Source organism: Pteropus medius, unplaced genomic scaffold, assembly GCF_902729225.1.
Source record: "Pteropus medius unplaced genomic scaffold, Ma_sr-lr_union100, whole genome shotgun sequence".
Lineage (NCBI taxonomy): Eukaryota > Metazoa > Chordata > Mammalia > Chiroptera > Pteropodidae > Pteropus > Pteropus medius.
The window spans coordinates 28236691-28250659 of record NW_024344378.1 but is presented as its reverse complement, the minus strand read 5'-3'; the positions used below and the strand labels follow the sequence as shown (position 1 = coordinate 28250659).

General features: G+C 41.4%; 1 pseudogene; it reads right to left on the bottom strand.

The window, feature by feature from the left end:
- The window catches only part of LOC120609342 (60S ribosomal protein L7-like 1), a 59322-nt pseudogene extending 58368 nt beyond the window's left edge, over positions 1-954 (bottom strand).
- Between the last annotated feature and the right edge of the window lie 13015 nt (positions 955-13969).

The following is a 13969-nucleotide window of genomic DNA, read 5'->3' as shown; positions in this document are numbered from 1 at the left end:
TAATCAGACTATGTACCTTACTAAGGTGGGCATATTAGGACAAAGGTGAGGAACATGGAGTCAGGATATCAATCCATTTTCGCAGACTGCAACTGTTCCTAAAGTTGAAAACAGCAAGTCCAAGGCAGTGAGAGAGCCAGGAGCAGGGTCAAATGTTCCATCTGTCAGGGGTGGGAGGAGGGGGTCGCACTCCCTGTGATGTGTCCTACCCCGACTTGCAGCTTTCAACAGGAATCACTAGTCAGAAATGAAACTATATTCTCTACCATGAAAGAGTTCAGAGTATGCCATCCTAAAAATATGTCACTTTGGCATAAGGCCTATTTTGAGCTAAAAGCATTTGATAAAAAGCAGACATAGGATGAGCTATCTGCCCTCCTTCAACTGCCTAAAAGCAGAATATAAATTCTCCATGCAGATACGCGCCCCTCCCACACCCGCATTCCTGTACCAGGAAAGAGATAAGAACCAGAGAGGAGATGGCACTGGAAAGAGAGTACACACAAAAAACCTTACCACCTAACTCTTATCTTCCATTAGTTTTTCCCATGTACTTACCTTCCCGCAATCTGCATCCCCTAGAAGCTCAAAGTCTCTTCCCTTTGTCTCCTCATTTTTCTACAAATGTATCATCCTTCTGTTAGGATGCTATATAAGCCCAAGTTCTAACCATCCCTTTGAGTGACTCATCAGTGGGTACCTGCATAAATATGCATAAAGCACATGTTAAGAAACTTCTGTTTGTTTTTCTCTTGTTAATCTTTTTTGTAAATCTAATGGGCAGGGCTCCAGTCAAAGAACTTAAGATGGATAGAGGAAAAGATTTTTCTTCTCTCCTCTACAATAAAAAATATAGAGCTTATCTCCTGCTATATTTCAGATGGTCAGTAAGAAAAATGCCCTTTCCTGTGGGCCTTTGTTTGTGACCCAGAGTCACATCGGGCACTCATTATGTTTTCATACTGTACAGCCTTACACAAGGTGTCCTGCATGTGCAAAGGCCCCAGAGTCTAGATTCTGTTCACACAGTCTACACCCTCATTCAGTTCAGCAAAGCACAAGCTAAGGCTGAAACAACACAGCAGCAGACAGTCGGAGACTTCAGCTTGAAGTCAGGTCCAGGCAGTTAGGATCTGTGCATTCTAGATTTCAAAAGAGTCCGTTGCTTTTCTTTCAGTAACAGCAAAGTCTAGACACGGCAGGGCCAGCCAGTCGTTGGGACAAGCAAGGCTTTCCAAGGCCTTTTTGTCTTGTCAGTTGTAGAATTCTAATTGACCCACTTAAAAATAGGCACATTGGCCTGAACTATCATCAGCCTCTGAGCATCAAACATCTATCTGACTTCACAAGGGCTCATTAAGCTTCTTCAAACTGCAAAAGTGTGTCTCCATCTGGAGATTGCCTCTCTTTTTATTCTATCTCCCTTTTTCCAGAGGCTCCAAAAGGTGAACATCATAGCAAACATCGTGAGTGATGGAGACCTGTTCTGTTTCCAATACTCAAAAATTTTGAATTCCACCCCCTGCACAAGCTGCAAAAAGGCAAGAAAGTTGTGTCCCACTAACACTTTTTTCTTTTATTTGGAAGCTTTTCCTGATTGAGATGATCCCACTAGAATTTATGAAATTATAAGCATGTAATGATTTATGTTAGTCTTCATCATAGATCCCAATGTAATAGCCACAAACACAAAGCCTCTTTTCCCTCATCGCAAATTTACTGAAACTCTTCTCGGTAAATTCATTACTTACAGGGTTAACATTAGCAGCCTGGGAAGTTCTGAGTTAAAATGCAAGGGTTGGGGGAGGGAAAGGCTATTCCAGCCTTGGCAGCAACCAGGCTGAAGAAATGACTAGAACAAGTTTGTTTTTTTTCCTTTTCCTCTGGGAACTGATTAACTTTTTTTCTTCCTACTGGGAAGAAAGAGCAATACAAACTTTTACTATTTTTGGTCCATCCAAAGCTCACCTTTAGGAATGTTTCAGCTCTTTCTCCTCCCCCGGGGGGAAAAGAATAAAAACCAAAGGCTGTTTCCTGGCTGCAAGGTTTCTACCCCTACTCTAGCCAGCTGGGCCAAAAGCAGTCAGAGAGAGAATCCCCAAGCCTACTCTCATGGGGTTGGATCTCTCAGTTTCAAACTGCACAGGTAAACCTCTTACCTACAGACAGTAGCTCGGTTGCTGTCGCATACCACGAATGACTCCAGCCAACAGCACCAGTTTTGTCATCCCCCGTCCCTTCATCCTTCCTTTCCCAAACAGTGCTTGCAACATATTTCATGAGTCGAGGTCCTTCAAACATGAGGGTGAGGGGACCCAAGACCACTCTTAGGTTTGCTCATTGGTTAAAAGAACTAACAGACTCAGCATGTAGTAATAATATTGGTAAGATTATTTATAGCATAAGGGAGAAAGACAAATCATTTTCCTCTACCATCACAGGTTCTTGGGCTGGGGTCCTGCAGATTAGATTGACAAAGAAAGATTAGCAAGAGAAAAACAAGCAATTTATTAACATGTGCATCACTAGAGACACTAGAAAACTCAGAGATTTGTAATTCATAGGAGTAGAAAGAACATGGGCTTAGATCACGTAGAGGAGGAAAAATCTTCCTCTATCCTCCTAGATTCAATGGCTGGGCCCATGAATCAAACTGATAAGAGACAGATTAACAAAAGAAAAAATAGTTTTAATTATATACATAGGCATAGGAGTTCACAAAGAAAAATGTGGCTCCCAGAGGCAGCCAGGTGACAGGCTTATACATCATCGTGCAGTGTTGATAAATCTTTTGCAGATCTAATCCTTTTTGGCTGGTGTTCAAACCTGACAGAATAGATGTGCTCACATCATGATGTTGATAATCTTTTCCAAGGCTTCATGGCCTAGTGTGGTAACTTCTGTCTCCATGAATACTTGAAGCCCAGATCGGTCAGAGGTCATCGAAGTGAGATGCTGTAGTGGCAGCACCAAACAACCTGGCAATTTGGAAGAATGTTGACAATGTTGAACTTTCCCTGAGCTCTGTGCTCAGGGAAAAGCATCTGGCTTTTCATTAAGAGAAGAGAGGAGGCATCTGAAATATGCAAAGGAAAGGGCTTGCAGAAATGACCCACTCGGCCAGTTAAAGTCCATTCCTGACTGCCCTCTCTCCCCATTTCCAGGACTCTCTAGCTAACGTTTTCCCATAGCTACCTCTCCCACCTCAAGGACACTCCAGCTCACATCTGTTGATTCATGGTTTGCCAACCAACCAATGTCCTTCCTTATCTCTGTAGCTGTGGAGGAATAACAAGACTGTATAAAACTGCCTGTTATGTTACATTTGGGGCTCAGCCTTTGGATAGGAATCCGCTGAGCAGGTGCTGGCATTAATAAGTGCTGCTTCCTGCTTATAGCCTTGGTGTTCCATCTCTCTGTTCCAGAATCCTATTACAGTGCTGATAACGCCAAGGTTGCAGGTTCTACGAGACAAATGACCTGTAAGACCAGTGGCCTGGAAATTCTTCCCCACTTACAGCCCCCACCCAAAGCTCCCCCTCCCCATCCTGAGTCATGAGGCACACATGAAACCTCAGACAAAGGAATCACGTGCCCCTTGCACGAACACTGCAGAGGTATATAAACTGTAATAAATCTAACCAAAGCGAGCTCGTGCATGGAGTTGTTAACCCCACGCGCTCAGCCGGCCTAATAACTTCTCCTTCCTCTAACAAAGTTGTCTGAGCATCCAATTTCCTCCGTTGGGTGTCGCTTCCTGCAACATCATTATTAAGTATAGTTGTGACTAAATATGATGACAGCTATAGGTTTTTCTCAGGCATTCTTTATTAAGTTGAGGAAGTTCCCCCTTCGTTCCTAGTTTTCTGAGAGTTCTTATCTTGAATAGGTGTTCAGTTTTGCTCCCCCCCTACCCTTTCAGAAGCACACATTCGCATAGCCAAGGTAAACAGTTTTGCAATGTTCTCAAGTCAAAGAATTCAGTATCTAGAGATTGTTTATAAGAAAGAACTGGCAGAATAATAATGTGGAGGGAAGTAAAATGAAAAGGTTAAGATGTGTTTCGAAAAGTTCTTCAAGAGAAGCACAACAACCCAGGTTGTTGGCAGTCCCAAGAACTATCTGCCTGATACACCCAAGAAGTGCCTCCTTCCCACCCTAGGAGCTGGGCCAGAGAGCTGAGTCCTGAAAACTGGTATGCTAAAGTTATCTTTGTCAAGGAACTTCAAAAAGTTAATGAAAAAGCTGAAGGAGGGAGATTAAAGAAGGAGCTGTATAGAATACTGTGGACAACAGATAAAGCTTGTAAATGAGGTTTTGCCAAGAGTTTACTAAGTAAAGCAAGCTGCCCGCACTCTCTACTGCTGTACTTTCAAGCAAGTTCTACCTTGAATATGAAGTTTTTCTTAAACACAAACTTTCAAGCAAGTTCTACCTTGAATATGAAGTTTTTCTTAAACACAAACGCTCAAATCTTTTAGCTTTTATTTTAAGGAGATATTTATTGTGATGTATATATATGGAATGGCAGAGAGAATGGCATTACTAGTCTCCTATGAAGAGGGATACATACATATATTCCCCATATACAGCCAAAGATCACTGTTACCAGATGATATGAGTAGTTTCTTATTGAACTACGTAGAATGTGAAAGCTGCACGCTCAAGAAATCACTATCTCCCAAGTTATCTGCAGCTTCCATCAAGGTGGGTGGGGCAAGCCAAGCATCTCACAGTACAGGCCTTTATCTAAAGTTGTGCTGTCCAATCCCATAGCCACTGTGTAGCTATTTAAATTAATTAAAATAAAAGCTAAAATTGAGTTCCTCAGGCGCACTAGTTAGCTCCATTTCAAGTAATCAGTAGTAACCAGTGGCAGGTGGCTACCACATTAAACAGCAGGGATTTAGAATATTTCCATCATTGCAAAAAGTTCTTTCAAAACAAATGTAGTGTTTCTCAGTCTTGCCACTGTTGCCACTTTGGGCCAGATAATTCCTTGTCGTGAGGGGCTGTTCTGTGCATTCTAGGATGTTTAGCAGCAGCCCTGACCTCTACCCACTAGATATCAGTAGCACCTCCAACTCCTGTTGTGATAATCAAAAATGCCTCCAGATATTGCCAAATGCCCCCTGGGGGGCAAAAATCACCCTCGTTGGGAATTATTGCTCTAAAGCAATGACCAGCCCCTATAGGGATTGGCCAAACCTCCCCACCTCCCCTGCAGAAGGAGATACCCTAGACCCCAATACAGAGAGCCCAGCTGAGCTGGAGGCTAAGGTGTCAATGAAAGACCAAGCACTGCTACACTTTATTCCATTGCCACTTCAGGATCTTGACAGAGCCTGAGCTTATGGCCTGCTTACAGAAAAGGAATCTTGAAAATCCCATGACTTCATGAATGGAGAGTCATAGAACTGCCTTCACATCAGCATGATAACTCTTTATTTATCTTCAGGTTGGGATCATTAACATGACCCAAGAAGTCTCCTATGAACCTCAGAACAAAATCAAATATGTAGTTATGTGTCTGTTTCCCACTAGATAGCAAGCCGCTTGAGAGAAGGGAACGTCTCCTCCATCATTTTACCTCCAGATGCGAGTGTGGTGTTAGGAATACCGCAGATGTTCACTATTGGCTGGCTGAACATTTGAACCGATAAAGAGCTCTTGAATACTACCTTAAAAGCTTAGGGGTACTACTTATGGAGATTTCCTACCATCTGTCCAATCATTCTTACCAACGAAAACTTAAACGTCTGTGGAATTATCAGCGTTGTGAAAATAACATCTGTGCTGAGCCATGTCCTTTTCAATCTATCTAATTTAGGATTGTAAATTTCAGTTGCAACTGCAAAATATCTTTGTTCCTCTTAGCTGCTTTTGGTGGACAAGTCCTCCTTAAGCCTCAAGTATTTCAGAGGAATCTAAAAAGAGTGACCTCACAATACCCATATGCATTAAGGGAGCAGGCTATGTGAGGTCTTATACCTAGTTCAAAAGTGGAAAGTCTAAAATGTATGTAGATGATTTCATGTGAATTAAAGTTTGACATGAAAATATAAACAGAATTATTGTATTGAGAATGAAAAATCCAGGCAAACCTTCTTATTTAACCCTTTAGGATCTGAGGCTCATGGAAGCTAAGGGTCTTACCAAGATCACCCAGCTTATCTGTTAAATACAGAACTTGTCCTGGAATCTTGATGTCTGTACTCAAAGTCTGGATCAGGTAGGAACCCTGTTCAGTGATAATAAATTTCCTTCTCCAGTTTCCATGACCAAAGGAACTATTGCAACTCGAGGGAATTTCTGGACCTTTCAATGTGTTTGACCAAATGCACATGCTGGGTGAGTGTGGTGTCACTGCACCACGCTTTACACGTAGCCTGCAAAGTCAGTCCCTCTTTGGGAAAAGCTGGACGCCTGCTGCCAGGCTCTCTGTGTGGGCCCTAAGGCGGGACTATCTAGATTGCCCTAACTGAAGCTCCCAGCAGAGCACCCCACCTCAGCAGCTGCACAGTCAGAGTCATGACATAGGGCACCTCTCAATGCCCGTAAACTGACAATAGCTCTCTTGAGTATTCCTTTAGGCATAAGCCACTGATGCCGGTCCAAGGAGCTTCCATTGCAGATGTCCCTGGATTCACATCGCTGAGGCCATTTTTGAATTACAGATTAAACGAGAATTTGTTGTGTTGCACAAAAATCCACATCTCTGTCTCCCATTGATCTTTCCCTAACACTGAAGTCATCATAAGGTCCAGGTATCCTCTATCTCCTGGCCACATTGACCCCTGTAGGGAATTTGCATATCAAAACTACTTCAAAACTACTCACAAACATCCCTCAACTGCCAAAACTGAGCATGTGCTGGTAATCAAAACAGATACAGCCCTCTCTCTCTTAAGTTTCATTTTCACCAAAATAGAGCCCTGCCAATTTTATTGGGCTTCCAGGGCATGCAGAACGCTTATATGAGAAGATCTAGAGCTATGTGGACCATATCTCAGAGAGGCCTCCCCTCCTGAACCCAGCATCTGCCGTCTTGTGGCACCATGAAGTAAAGACTTTCTCTGCTTTGTTGATTTTGTTTCTGTGCCTTTTGAAATTTCAAAACTCTCCTTAAGGGCCAGTTCTTATACAGGCTTCCACCCAAGAAAACTGACTTGCTTATGCCTCCAGCTCTAACAGGCACCCATAGCCTGGTAACTGGGGAGAGTTTAATAAGAGGGCTGTTTAGGATAGTTAGGCAGAGTTGAGAAAAATCAGGAGAATATGGTGCTGGACCCAAGACCCCCAGGCCTGCAGGGGTAAGAGGAGAGAGCAGTTACCAGATGTGATGAGACCCTCAGCTGTAACAATAGGGTGAGAGCTTCTTAAGAAGCCTTTGGTGAAAAACTCAATCGCTGACAACCCAAAGCCTGGCTCAGTAGGAGCTAAGAAATTAAAACCATGACCTTCACCTCCTTCTGCGCTCTAACTTCTGGCTGTTGCCTCCCAGTGGACCAAACCCAAAAGGAAATCAAAAATCAAAGAGGTCCCATTAACAAAATCCATATGGTCAATTTCTATGAGTGTACAGCATGAGGAAGATTTCAGGAAAATAAATCCAGAGGGGCAAGATAGAATACGTGCACAGAAGCACACTTCCTAACTGTCCTATTATAGAGCATGCTCAGTCAGAGCAGCAGTGTTCTGAACAGAATCAATGAGAAAGTAACCTTAAGTCAAAGAATTAGTCATTTGTATAGCACTCTGTAATGCAGTGACAGTTTCCCAGGGGACACTGACAGACTGTTCATCAGAGAACAGAAGCCTGGGCCTGGAGGGAGACAGGCATGGGGCCCAGCCAGCGTCTAGATCCTTTCGGGCAACATTGATTAAATCCAGGTGGGAAGGAGAAGTTATCTTTAAAGATGGCTATTTTTCTGTTCTTGCGATTACTATGAAATTCGCTTTTCACTAAATCCACTATTCTCAAAGTGTGGTTCCGTGACCAGAAGCATCTGCATCACCTGGGGACTTGTCAGAAATGCTGATTCTCAGGCCCCATCCCAGACTCGCTGACTCGAGGGTGGGGCGTGGGGACATCAATCTGTTAGTTACAAGTCTTCTAGGTGACCTAGAAGCAAATTTGCATGCTCACATTTGAGAAGCCACTCAGCCACTCTACTAGATATTAGGAAATAAGAAATCTCGTCAGGGTTGTGCTATGTTTGTTCCAAAGAGTGTATGCTCCTTTCCTTCCTGGGTTGGTTAGACCTGGCAAAGTACGAAGCATATTCTATGTTGCAAAGTGCCCTCACCTACTAGAGTCATCCCAGCTGCTGTGGCAGTCTGTGGGAGAGGAAGAGCTTACAGTAAAAGGGACCCCTCCTTCAGGGTTCCTTTTTCAATACACATCTATACCCGTCCCATGAAGAGACTGCAAATGAAGGATTGCAGTGGAGTTTACCAGAAGAGTCTCCAAGTATCTTTAATATTACAAGACTGCTGGTCATAAAATGATGTGAGCGATGTCTGCATCTGTCAGGCTGATAGAAAGCAAACCCTCCCTCTCACCCTAGGAGCGAGGCTCCCCATGAGATTTTTCAGTGGCCTATAGTTATGCTTGTAGAACTTCCTGACCTAAGGCAGCCTAAGGGGGGCTCTGGACAATCCTAGACCGACTAAAACTCATATTACAATACCCCTGGGCCCTGTGGCACAGGGACAGAGAGGCAGATTGAGCTACTCCTTTTACTCACCCTCATTGATCAAAATAGCTTAAGGGAAACAGAACCAGAAAAATGCCTGACAGCTAATGTGTATCTGTCACATACATGGGGGGTTAGGTCACCACCCACGTGCACATCCTTGTAATTTTATAATATTTATAGTACTACTAACAGTACACTCTGTGCCCACAAGATGACAGGAAGATTTTAGGTTCTCAGCATTCCTATTTTAGAGAGCAAGGATACCTCTGTGATGGCATTCTACTCACCAGTCTTCCCAGGGCCTAAGCCAAGAACATATCACATGTTGATGAACAACTGCCGATAAGAAAGAACAATAATTCTCTTCTGGCAGGTTGGCAGGGCAGCCTCATTAGGTTGTTCAAGCTTTGCAGTTGAAGTTCTGCAGTCTCAGTGAAGGTTGAAATCCCGTATAATTTTTACCCATTGATCCATGGCACCCTAGCCTGATTAGATCACCCAGAAGAAGGAGGGCTTCTTTCAACTTCTCACAAATGCTCTGGCTGGGCAGAGGTGCAGATATTGAGGTACATGTTTAAGTTATAGGGATATAATGTACATCATAGGGAATAGAGTCACTAACACTGTAATAACTATGTGAAAAATGGTTACTAAACTTGTGGCAACCATTTTGTAAGCTATAAAAATGTTGAATCACTATGTCGTACACTTGAAACCAATATACTGTATGTCCATAATAATTTAAAATAAATTAATTTAAAAAAAGAAAACCTGAAATAGCTTATCCCCAAATATTCTAGCACCTTCCTCAAGCCATGTTACCCTGTGTGAGTGATCTTCTTGTGGCAATGTCTGTCTTCGGCATGCCATGGACTGCAGTGGGCAGAAATGGAGCATTTGTGTTAAAGACTCTTTCTAATTCTATTTCCTGTGAGTGTGGTGACTATTTTCAGTTAGCATTCTTAGAAACAAAATCGATTTTACTCTCTCCTGATCTTGCCCCTTCCAACACAACACAACACACACAAGCAAGCTTCGTTGGATAATATTTCTTGGCTACAGTTAAGTGCCTATAACTGTTTTCAGTGAACATTCTTAGAAACAAAATCGATTTTACTCTCTCCTGATCTCGCCCCTTCCAATACAACACACACAAGCTTCGTTGGATAATATTTCTTGGCCACAGTTAAGTGGTGAAAAAGTCGCTGAATCTCCTCACTTAAGTGGTCGACCATGTAGTCATGCCTTGAAGCAAGAACAGATTCAGGTTAGGACACCACCTCTGAGTCCTGGGGAAGATGACTTGGGAGTGTGGGGAGTTTTTGAGGTGAAGACTTAGGGGGAAACAGAAAGGCTATATTGAGCTGCCGGCTGTATTTACAGAGGCAGTAGTAAGCCTGAGAATCCTTTGCTCATCTGGATTTGTGAATTTTCTCTATCTCTTTGTTTGAAAGGGAATGATTTATTGTCTCTTTTCTGTGATTAGATTATGGTTAGATATTGTGAGTCAGAACAGTAAGATTAACGTAAAAATTATACCATTGGGATAAAAAAAATTCATAAGGATCCCCACTGGGATCTTTCCTTGGGCATAACAGGTAGAAGAAATGTCAAATACAGAACATAAGATAATTAGTTGAAGACACAGAGGCAGATATACCTAAATAAGATGTGGATGGCTTTTTTAAGTATTAGAGACATTTCTTTTTTTTCTCTTATGTAACTTGGAGGGAGACTAGGACTTCAGTTCTACTTGATAAGAGGATGAAATACTGAAAAGAAAACTTCTGGTCCCACTGACCCATTATTATTCTCTCTTTTCCATGGGTAGCTAAGAGATTACTATAATTGTTGAGATTTTGAGTACCTGCACCCACTAGGCTACAGGGTTACCTCATATCGGGGTCACTGAATTACAAAAACTGAACCTATTACCTCCTTGCATATGTACATCTGACCTCATGCAATGTTCATTCATCCGCCTACTTTTGTTTCTGTGCAAAAAATCTGTCATTGTGAGGTGGTTTCACCCATTTTTCAATCTCTCTGGAATTGGTTGAGTAAGTTCATACAGGCATAGAAGGCAGGATGGTACCAGATTCTCCATTCCATCTTAAGCATTCATGAAACCCATCATGATAGATGGTAGATAAATTCTGTGAGAATTTCAACGAAGAGATAAAAAACATAAAAATAGAAATGGAAATTATAAAAAGGAACCAGTCTGAAATGAAGAACACATTATCTGAGATGAAAAGTATATTAAATGGAATTAACAAAGTGGATAAAGAAGAGAATCAAATGCCTTATTTAGAGGATGAGAAAGCCCAGCACATGCAATCAGAACAGCAAGAGATTATGATGCCAAGACATTAAAAATAATTTAAAGAGACTATAGGGCAATATTAAGGGTCCAGATATCTGTCTGATCAACGTACCTGAATAAAATCAAGATGTTGAACAGCTGTTTGAAGAAATAATGACGGAAAACTTTCCTAACCTGGTGAAGGAAATGGACATACAAACCCAGGAAGCTCAGAGAATTCCAAAAATTAGAGATCCAAAGAGGCTCACACCAAGACAGATCGTAATTAAAATGCCAAAGGTTAAATACAAAGAAAGAATATTAAAAGAGAAAAGAGAAAAACAGTTACTTATAAGGGAACACCCATAAGACTGGTAGCTGATTTCTCAAAAAGAAACTATGCAGGACAGAAGTGCTTGGCAAAAAATATTCAACGGGATGAATATCCAGGCTGTACGATCAAGAATAATTTATCCAGCAAAGCTATCATTTAGAGTTGAAGGACAGATAAAGAGCTTCCCAGACAAAAATTAGCTAAAGGAATTTATCACCACCAAGCCAGTTACAGGAAATTTTGGAGGGACTTCTTTAAGAAGAAAAAACATGTACCAAAAACAGGAATAAAGAATGGTAACAACTTCATTCCTATCAATAAGTACCTTAAATGGAAAAGAATTAAGTGCTCCAACCAAAAAATAGAGTGGCTGAAAGAATAAGAAAACAAGACCCCTACATAAGGAAGGAGATGAAAAGGAAGGAGATGAAAAACGATATTGCCTTGATGGACCTAGAAGGTATTTAATTCAGACAGAGAAAGATAAACACTAGATGATTTCACTTATTTGTGGAATCCAAGGCATAAAAAGAACTAATCAAAAACGGACTCACCAATATAGTGGATAATTTACAATTTAGTGATGAACAGAGGGGAGGGGAGCTGGGAGAATGGGGTGAAGGGTTAAAGAAGTACAAATTAGTAGCTGATGGATGGTCATGGGGATGGGGAGCACAGCATAGGGAAAGCAGTTAGCATTAATACGTTGGCTAGGTGGAAGGTCAGGGGAGGGAGGGAGCAATTGGGGGGATTGTTTTATGAACTATATAGATGTCTAACCAATGTACTGTATACTTGAAACCAATGAAAATAAATAAATTAAAAAAAACCCTTTCACTGTGAATTTTCTTGGGGGTTCTTTTTCTTCTTCTGCAGTTTCCTTCCTCTTGCCTCATCCTTTGCTACATGTTCCTCTCCAGTTCCAACACCTTCTCATTAGTTGATTGCTCAGGAACCATCTCTATGAGCACCTCAACGTCCTCCTTATTCACGTCCAGGTAAAAGTTGTTTGCCATCTCAGCCACAGCCTTGATGATTTTCTGCAAGTTCCTCATCCTTAGCAAATCCTTTGAAGTCATGGACAAACATCTTAAGTATCTTCTTCTAGATGTCATTCATATACTCCTTGGTGATATTATCCCAAGCCCAAGCAAAGCTCTTGATGTATCCACACATGTAATTCTCTCAGAATTGTATCAGTGTCTTCTTCACCTGCAGCAATAGCCTGAGCAGTAGGAGGCCTTAAAAGCTGCTATAACTCCTTGATTCATTGACTCAAAGAGGTGGTGTTTGGAGAGAAACACCACTTTGATATTGGGATGAAGATCACCCATAAAAGGAAGATGTCTGGGATCATTATCAAAAATAATCGAAATCTTGAAAGGTATGTTATTCTCCAAACAGCACTTCTCCATTTCACTGGCAAAGCACTTCAAGAGGCTATCTTAGAAAAGGAGCCGGGTCATCCTTGACTTCTTATTGCTCCTGTGTGCTAACTGATGTGTTAGAAGGCCTCACTGTGTCAGATTACAAAGTGTTTCCATAGGCGATATTGCTCCCAAGCAAGACTGTTATCCTGTCTTTAAAAACCTTGAAAGCTGGCATTGACTGAGCATTTTCTTGACACCCCCAACTTCTCTACATCTGTATTCAACTTTTGCTCTCCTTCCTGAAATCCACCTCTTATCTCTAGCAGACTATGCTGTGAGGACTAATTAAAAAAAAAAAATTAGGCATATACATGAGAGCATTATTTGTAACCATGATTTTCAACTGAGGTTGGTGGAGAGTAAGAGGGAGGAGGAGGATTTTGACCCTCGGGGCAAAAAGAAGTTGCATTTGGTGCATCTGAAGACAGTTTTGGTTGTCACAATTACAGAGTGCTGCTGACATCTAGTGGGTATATGCAAGGATGCTGAGTATACTCTTATACTCAGGACAGGACAATTCCCACAACAAAGAATTATCCAGCCTACATGTCAATGGTGCCATGGTTGAGAAACTCTTACATCCATCTGTTGGATGAGTCATTAAGTTATTACTTAACTTGCAGTATCCCAAGCAGGTTTTAGATCAGTTGCCATGTTTCACTTTCTATTTCCTTTTTTCTCTAGTTGCTGTGTGTTTACATGTTGGTAAAAAAAGAAATTCAAATTCAAAAGACAATATACGCTACTGATTTGCCCATGAATGCACCCAATACAACAGTCTGCGAAAAAAGAAGACTGATATTCGAATTCCATCTAGTAATTTCAGCACATTCAACACTCAACAGTCAGGTCTTTGTTTTTCTCAATCCTGAAAATGTCTACTTCTTTAAAATTTTTATAGATGGCTTTTGTCTGCCTGAATGTGAATTTCTAAACAGTATATGTAAATAACCAGTAGGGTTTTTTTGTTTGTTTGTTGCTTTGATTTTTACAATTGATTGCTTGTTATCCATTAAACCTTAATAAGAGACTATCTCTTGGCCCAGATACAGCTGAAAGAAAAGAAGGGAAAGAAGTATGAACAAGGAAGGAAAAACATGATCAAGTCTCTGGAAATTTTTTCAAACACTGGAGCTCTGTTAAATTTTTCTATATCCTTGGTAAGGAGGAAATTCTGGGTTTATTTTCCTACCCAAAA